The sequence below is a fragment of the Mytilus galloprovincialis genome, chromosome 13 (genome assembly GCF_965363235.1).
Source record: "Mytilus galloprovincialis chromosome 13, xbMytGall1.hap1.1, whole genome shotgun sequence".
Classification (NCBI taxonomy): Eukaryota; Metazoa; Mollusca; class Bivalvia; order Mytilida; family Mytilidae; genus Mytilus; species Mytilus galloprovincialis.
Window position 1 is genome coordinate 65,033,183 of NC_134850.1, and position 7,034 is coordinate 65,040,216.

Here is a 7,034-nt window from a genome sequence, read left to right on the forward strand (position 1 = left end):
GTGGCTTGTTATAATAATCACATAGAGGTAGTTAAAATATTACTTGTCAGAAAGGCAGACATTAATAAGTGTACAGATGTTGGAGTATCTCCATTGTATGTGGCTTGTTATAATAATCACATAGAGTTAGTTAAAATATTACTTGACAGAAAGGCAGACATTAATAAGTGTGAAGATTCTGGAGAATCTTATTGTATATAGCTTGTAAGAAAAATCATATAGATATTGTAAGAATGCTGTTAGAGAAGGGGTCAGATTATAATAAATGTAACACTATTGGTATCTCACCCATACAAATTGCCAATAAAAATGGACACAATGGCATACTTGTTGTCATTAATGAACATTCCAGAGTAGAGATTAATATATCAAAGAAAACTTAGAGAATATAATTCCTGAGTATTTAACAATGCAGTAAAAAAATTTGGCAATGAAAAATATCCGAAAAGATATTTTGTTTAAGGATGATATTGTGATGATATACAATGGTTTATTCATCTGCAATATTCATTTTAATATCTTATCAAGTGTTGGGGTTGACACTTTATTGTTATTTTTTCATAGAATATGTTTTATTTGGAACAGACGAAATTAGTGTTGATCATAACACAATCGTTTTCAGATATATACATACAGGAAGCTTGTACACGCCATACGAACGACTCTTTAATCAATATTACTGTATTCAAAATGTACTCGTACCCAAATGTTATTGTTTAAACATAATATATTTTAGTATATCATTTTCATATTATTTAATTTATGTCATCTTGAATGTTTGTATATTATACTTATTTTGGAGAGGATTATGTTAAGATTTTATAACTTGTATCCAATCCTATTTATTTAGTTATTTAGACAATGAAATATGTTTAAACTAAACTTTTATTTTTTCCTATCAGCATGATCAGTAACATAAAGAAGCGCAATTCAATGAATGTGTTGTGGTTCTACTTGTTTAATATAGTGAAATTTACAGAAAACAAATACAAGTTAGTGTTTGTATTATGAGAAAAAATATTTTTGTATGAATTAATGTTTGATACTATTATGTCAAAAATTAGTATTTAAAATATCTGCAATATGAGATTATAATTTGATAAAAAAAAATATGGACCTTTTGTCATACTTGATTCAAACAAAGACCACCAGACAGTTGTGTTTAAAAGTCAAGCACCCATCTGAATTTACCATCAACATTTTTTTCATATATATATACTCTATAAGAATCTACCAACCATATATATATGTTGTGTACTTTTTTAATTTTGAACAAATAATAATTTGAATTTTGACTGTGTACTAATTGTATTGGTTGTCCAAAAAGTGCTTTTACAAATTTCAGTTTGTACTTTGACTAAAATTTATTTTTAAGCTAAACAATAATTTATACTATGGATTTTGATAAAAAGACATTGATGCGCACTATGTCAGAATTGTTTTTTTTGGGGGAATTAAATATAGATTTTTAACATGCCTATATCGATGATAAAAAAATAGTATCTATAAATTAAATGTTCTGAAATTTTGAAGTGGCTATAATTGTAAAATGTCAGTTTATAATCTGGTTCCCAAAATACTAACCACATGGAGTAGTCAAAACCTTTCATACTGTATGAAATCCAGTAATAATTGTCAAGCCGATGACAATTGGTTAGAATAAGACTATCTATCAGGGTCATATCTTTATTTTTTGTCATTATCATAACTAAGCTAACGAAACTGAGTCATTTAAATTCACAATAAATTAATATAAATATGGTCATAGTGTTCAATGAAAACGAGAAATGGCAGTTTTATTCGCTGGAAAACCAACGAAATATTTATCTATGATCAAGTTACAAAAAGGTTTGATGTGAATTAGATAGATTTACTGACCCCAATGTTTACAAATGTGTTCTATAAAAGGAGATAGAAGATACCAATCATTCAAAACCAGGAAAATCGAGGAGACATTACCATCACAAAGGCCTACACAGAAAATACACTACGAAGACACGAACAACAGTCTACAAAACAGTATATTTAAATCTAAATATAAAAAAAAGAAGATGTGGTATGATTGTCAATAGAAAAACTCTTCACAAAAGACCAAATGACACAGACATTTACAACTATATGTCACCGTACTTATGGCCTTCTTCGATGAGCACGGTCTAATTTATATACAATAAAATGAACGATAAACAAATATGTTACACATCAACTAACGAAAACCACTGGATTAGATGGTCCTGCCTTGCACTGATGTTTAATGTCTATCTTTGAAACGCAATATTTGGAACAATTTTCGTCCCTTTCTTATGGTTTTAGGTGTGTGTCCGTCTTTGGTCATCTGATGAGTCTCATGTGAGCCCGGAGCCTGTGTCCTCGACTCACTGGAATCTGAACTATTATCGGTCTTTATTGTAAACTGTATTTATGGCATCAGTGAAATCCATTGCATTCTTGGTTAAGTTGACATCAGTCAGAATACCACATGAGACTGGACTTTGTGTCCCCTAATCAGGTCATATAACCTCCTTATATTCTGATTCTGCTTCTTGTATTGTTGAATCTTTCATCATCTTTTCGTTTACGTTGATGCCTGAATCCAAACTCTTTTTAGTCTTATCAAATGAACTAATGGTATTATCTTTAAATAATGAGATCTCTTTACGGCAACCAATTCCTGGGATAGCTTATCGTTCTTATTCACATTACCACCTGAGTCTGGATCCTGTGTCCTCGGTTTTAATTATGTGGTAGATTTACATCAATCACACTTATCTCTTCCAAGTCCGATACATCATCTTCAAGTTTTTCTTGTATGCGACTTTCCATTAAAACCGATCAATTGTTGCAACCGTTTTGAAAGCTAATCTTTTGTAAAATTTAAACAATTTCAGTAGTTAAGAGTATGAAAATCATACGATCTTTATATCGGAAAATTTTTATGTTTGGAATGTGTTTGACGGGGATCCGCTTCTGGATTGCCAAACTGACAACTTTCCGATGAATTTCCAAACTTCTCAGCCGAATACATTCATAACAATCACTACTTCTGACACCAGTGTGATGCCTTTGTCTCTTCTTTAGTAACTTGGGTCCTATTTGGCACCACAATTAGCAGATATCAACAAAAGCTTGGCTAATAAAAACGTCTGAAGAACTCAAACTTTATTGATAGAACGAACCACACAAACACTAGTTTACAATCCACAACCCAATAACCATTACAATAAATAGTGACTGCATGTTTCAATTTTAATCAGATGATAAGGATTATAAATGACTTTCATCAGTATTTCATTTTCTTGGGTAAGTTTTTAAATAAAATTTTGCACAAGATTGTGTATTGATATCAAACTTGATTTCCAAACTTTTTTGCTAGAATAAGACTTTAAATTATGAAATCCACTTTACATGTCTAAAGAAAGAAATCGTTTCCGGGAGTGTTTTCGTTACCATTTCCGTAGTTAACAATTGTATACTTCAATGCCTCATCTCAACACCAATGTGTGCACAGCATATGGCAAAATTTGGGGTTCTTTGCAAATTTGCATAGCGGCCATTTTGTCTTATCATGACGACAACCATTACAATAGGTTTATACAAGCTCTTTGAATATAAACGGTGATATGCCATTCTCTATGTAGAATCAATAATCTGTGTGCATAAAGGTGAATTTTGCATGTTTTTTTGCGTCTGTCCGTGTACAAATGATCATTATTTTGTCTATTTAGAAAATTTCGACCGCTTTAGCTTAAAAATCGGAAACGTAATAGTATTATACATCTTTAATTGCTATATAAAATAACGAAAAATCGTTATAAAGCAAAATTCAAAATAGAAATAAAGATCATACAAGACGATACTGTTCATGATTTGTCGACATATAGGGAAACACCTTGATGGTTAAATTTTCAGGTTTCATAACTTTTATCTTACCTGAATCTTTAAGTTGTCGACCAAATGCTTTTAAAAACGTTTGGATGTAATCCTTCCCATTTCGAGTGTAGCGGAATTGGATTATACAAATTAATTGTTTTGATAAAATTGCCTGTAAAAATAACTTTTGCCGGTTTTTCGTATATAATTTAAATTTTATAGTTCGTGTTCACACAAGAGGGAGAGACGTTGTCACTTACCATCTAGTTTAACTTTGTCTTACATATTTTTGGGTGTAAATTGTGTTTTTAAGTAGATCCGATATTTCATTTTGGAAATCTTCAAATGTTATTATGTTATCCATTTTGGCACTGATTCCGAATGATGTCTGATACCGCGATTTTCATTGGCTAATTATGGGTTAAGGAAAATAAATTTGAATAATTAATTTGATTGGTCAACGGTGGTATAAAAGCGGCCGTTTCGAAGTTAAGTTTGTCTCTTGGCCAGGGACTTGAGTAAGGTCTACTTCTCTCTCCTCTCTCTATATATATAGCCGAGATTTTGTCAGTTACTAAAAGTTTGATTAAATATTGTTCCCTTTCTATGTAGACTGGTTTAGTTTAAGATAAAAATGTAGAATTTTATTTTGGTAAAACTTTTCAATCGTTCACCGCAGTGTGTTCTTCTGATTCTAGATTTATTTAGTAATTTTGCGATGTTAATTTATAAATAGATTAGCCATATTCATCCACGTGTCGCGGTGAACTCGACTTTCCGTAGAGAGGGTGTTCCGATATTTCAACACTAATATTTAGATAGCTACTACACTTCTTTTTATATAAATTCAATTTAAAGAAAGAAATAAGTTTATTTTTGCATATTTTGTTGTTTGGTGCTCTATTTTTGTTGTAAACAAAGTACCGATTTATTGAAGTTAAATTGAAGAAAACTGTTTATAGTTTTCTTTGCCCTTTTGATATAATTATACTGATTTTGGATCTTGTTTACACTTGTTAATTGTTACATGTTGATTGATGTTATTTCTATATAAAGTATCTGAACTTAATAAATCTTGAGTCTTCTCTACCAAAACACAATCTCCCTTAGGAACGAACGAGAAACCTGAATTGCTAACTCAGAAGTTTGTGGTATATATTTGCCATTGAGACCAATATAAAAGGCATCCGTCGTTAACAGTATTTTGGGTTATAAATGGAATAAATTACATTTACACTGGTTTAAGGTCAAAGGTTGTTAGTGTTGGATTTTGTTGGCGATTCCAGGTTCACATAAGTACTCACGAGGGAACGGTGACGCATAGACACCCGACCCTCCTGTTACATTTTTGGTGGCCAATGTGGGGAGATATGTGATTCAAATTTGTAGAGAAGACTAGGATAATTTGTATATTTTTTTAATTTAAAAAGTAAAAAGAATAAATTAAATTTATAATTTCTGTAAATTAAAATTAAATAAATTAGGACAATGGCTGACAGAGATTATGCAGGTTATCTATCTGAAGAAAACATAGATGTACATAGTTTTGAGAGCCCCGTATTACGTAGATTACGAACCAATGATAGGAGACACGTTAGCTTTGTTCCACCTCATGATTATCGGTTATCAGAATTTGATTTTGAAAGAGTACGAGCCGAACATATGGATCCTAAAAGTCCAATTGATTCATTAAGCCCGATTACGATAGAGATACCTTCTGCAGGTCCGCAAAGGTTAGCAAATAGCCTCCCTGATTTTGATGGTCGTTCTCATGCAAAAAGCGGATCCGAAATTGAGATATCTGTCGACGAGCCACGGTATGGTGAATATCGTAATATAGATAGTTCTCCAAAGTTAAATTTTAGAAAAAGACAGGATGATGAGACTAGTCGGAAAGCCGAGAACCTGTCTCCTATTGCGGGTAATCGTGAAAGAGCTGATTTATATCCGTCAAGGGAACCGTATAGACCCCCTCAGTATTTTGAAAGTACAGGTTTGCATGAACCTTTTTTAAGGACATCTAGTCCTAGACCGAGAGCCGAAAATGAAAATTATTTTCGATTTAGTAGAGAGAATGTAGCTCCGAGTCCTAGACCAAGAGCCGAAAATGAAAATTATTTTCGATTTAGTAGAGAGAATGTAGCTCCGAGTCCTAGACCGAGAGCCGAAAATGAAAATTATTTTCGATTAAGTAGAGAGAATGAAGCTCCGAGTACACGAATTCATACAAGTTCTGCTGCTAGACAACCGCGTAGACAAGTCGATACGGACATGTATGATATAGGTCAAGATTACAATAATCAACAGTCGCAAGTATATGAACCAACTGGTCGTTATCAAGATAGACATTCTCCACTACCGCGATTCGATCCGCTGTTTAATTACAATCGTAATGCACCTTCTCAGTATGCATATTCACGGGAACCTTTTCAACGTGATTTATCACATCATATGCCTATTTATGGTCCACCTAGACCCGCTACATATGTACCACAGGTATACACTGGTGGTTTACGTGCTACTTCTATTACGCGACGTGAGAAAGAGCCTGAAAAATTTGATGGCCGTTCGGTAGACTGGAAAGATTTCATTGTACACTTTGAACAATGTGCTTCTTGGAACCGTTGGACGGAACATGAAAAGGCTCAACAACTTTCAATGAGTCTTCGCGGAACTGCACAGAAGTTATTAGGGGATTTAAAACCCGAATTGGTTAAAAGTTACGATAGCTTAAAATCTGTTTTAGCTCAGAGATTTAATCCAAAAGAAAGGGTTACCGCGTACCGATGTGAGTTTAGATCGCGGATACGCAAGCGAGGAGAATCATTAGCCGATTTTGGTTACGCGTTACGACGATTAGTTCGTTTGGCTTATCCCGAAGGAGAATATAACACTGTATTAGAACAGTTAGTGATAAATCAGTTTATAAACGGGTTATCCAACGTAGAAATGGAAAAACATGTGCAATTTGCACATCCACAAACATTAGAAGCTGCTATTGCTTGTGCTGTGGAATTTGAAGCATTTACCGGTGCACAAATGAATCCGCCGCGAAAGCCAAAAGATGATAATCCTCTGTCTCTGCCAGTCAATAATATAAATAGAAATAAACAAAATAAAGAGAAAACTGACAATAGTAGGAAAGAAATGTCAGCATGTCCTCA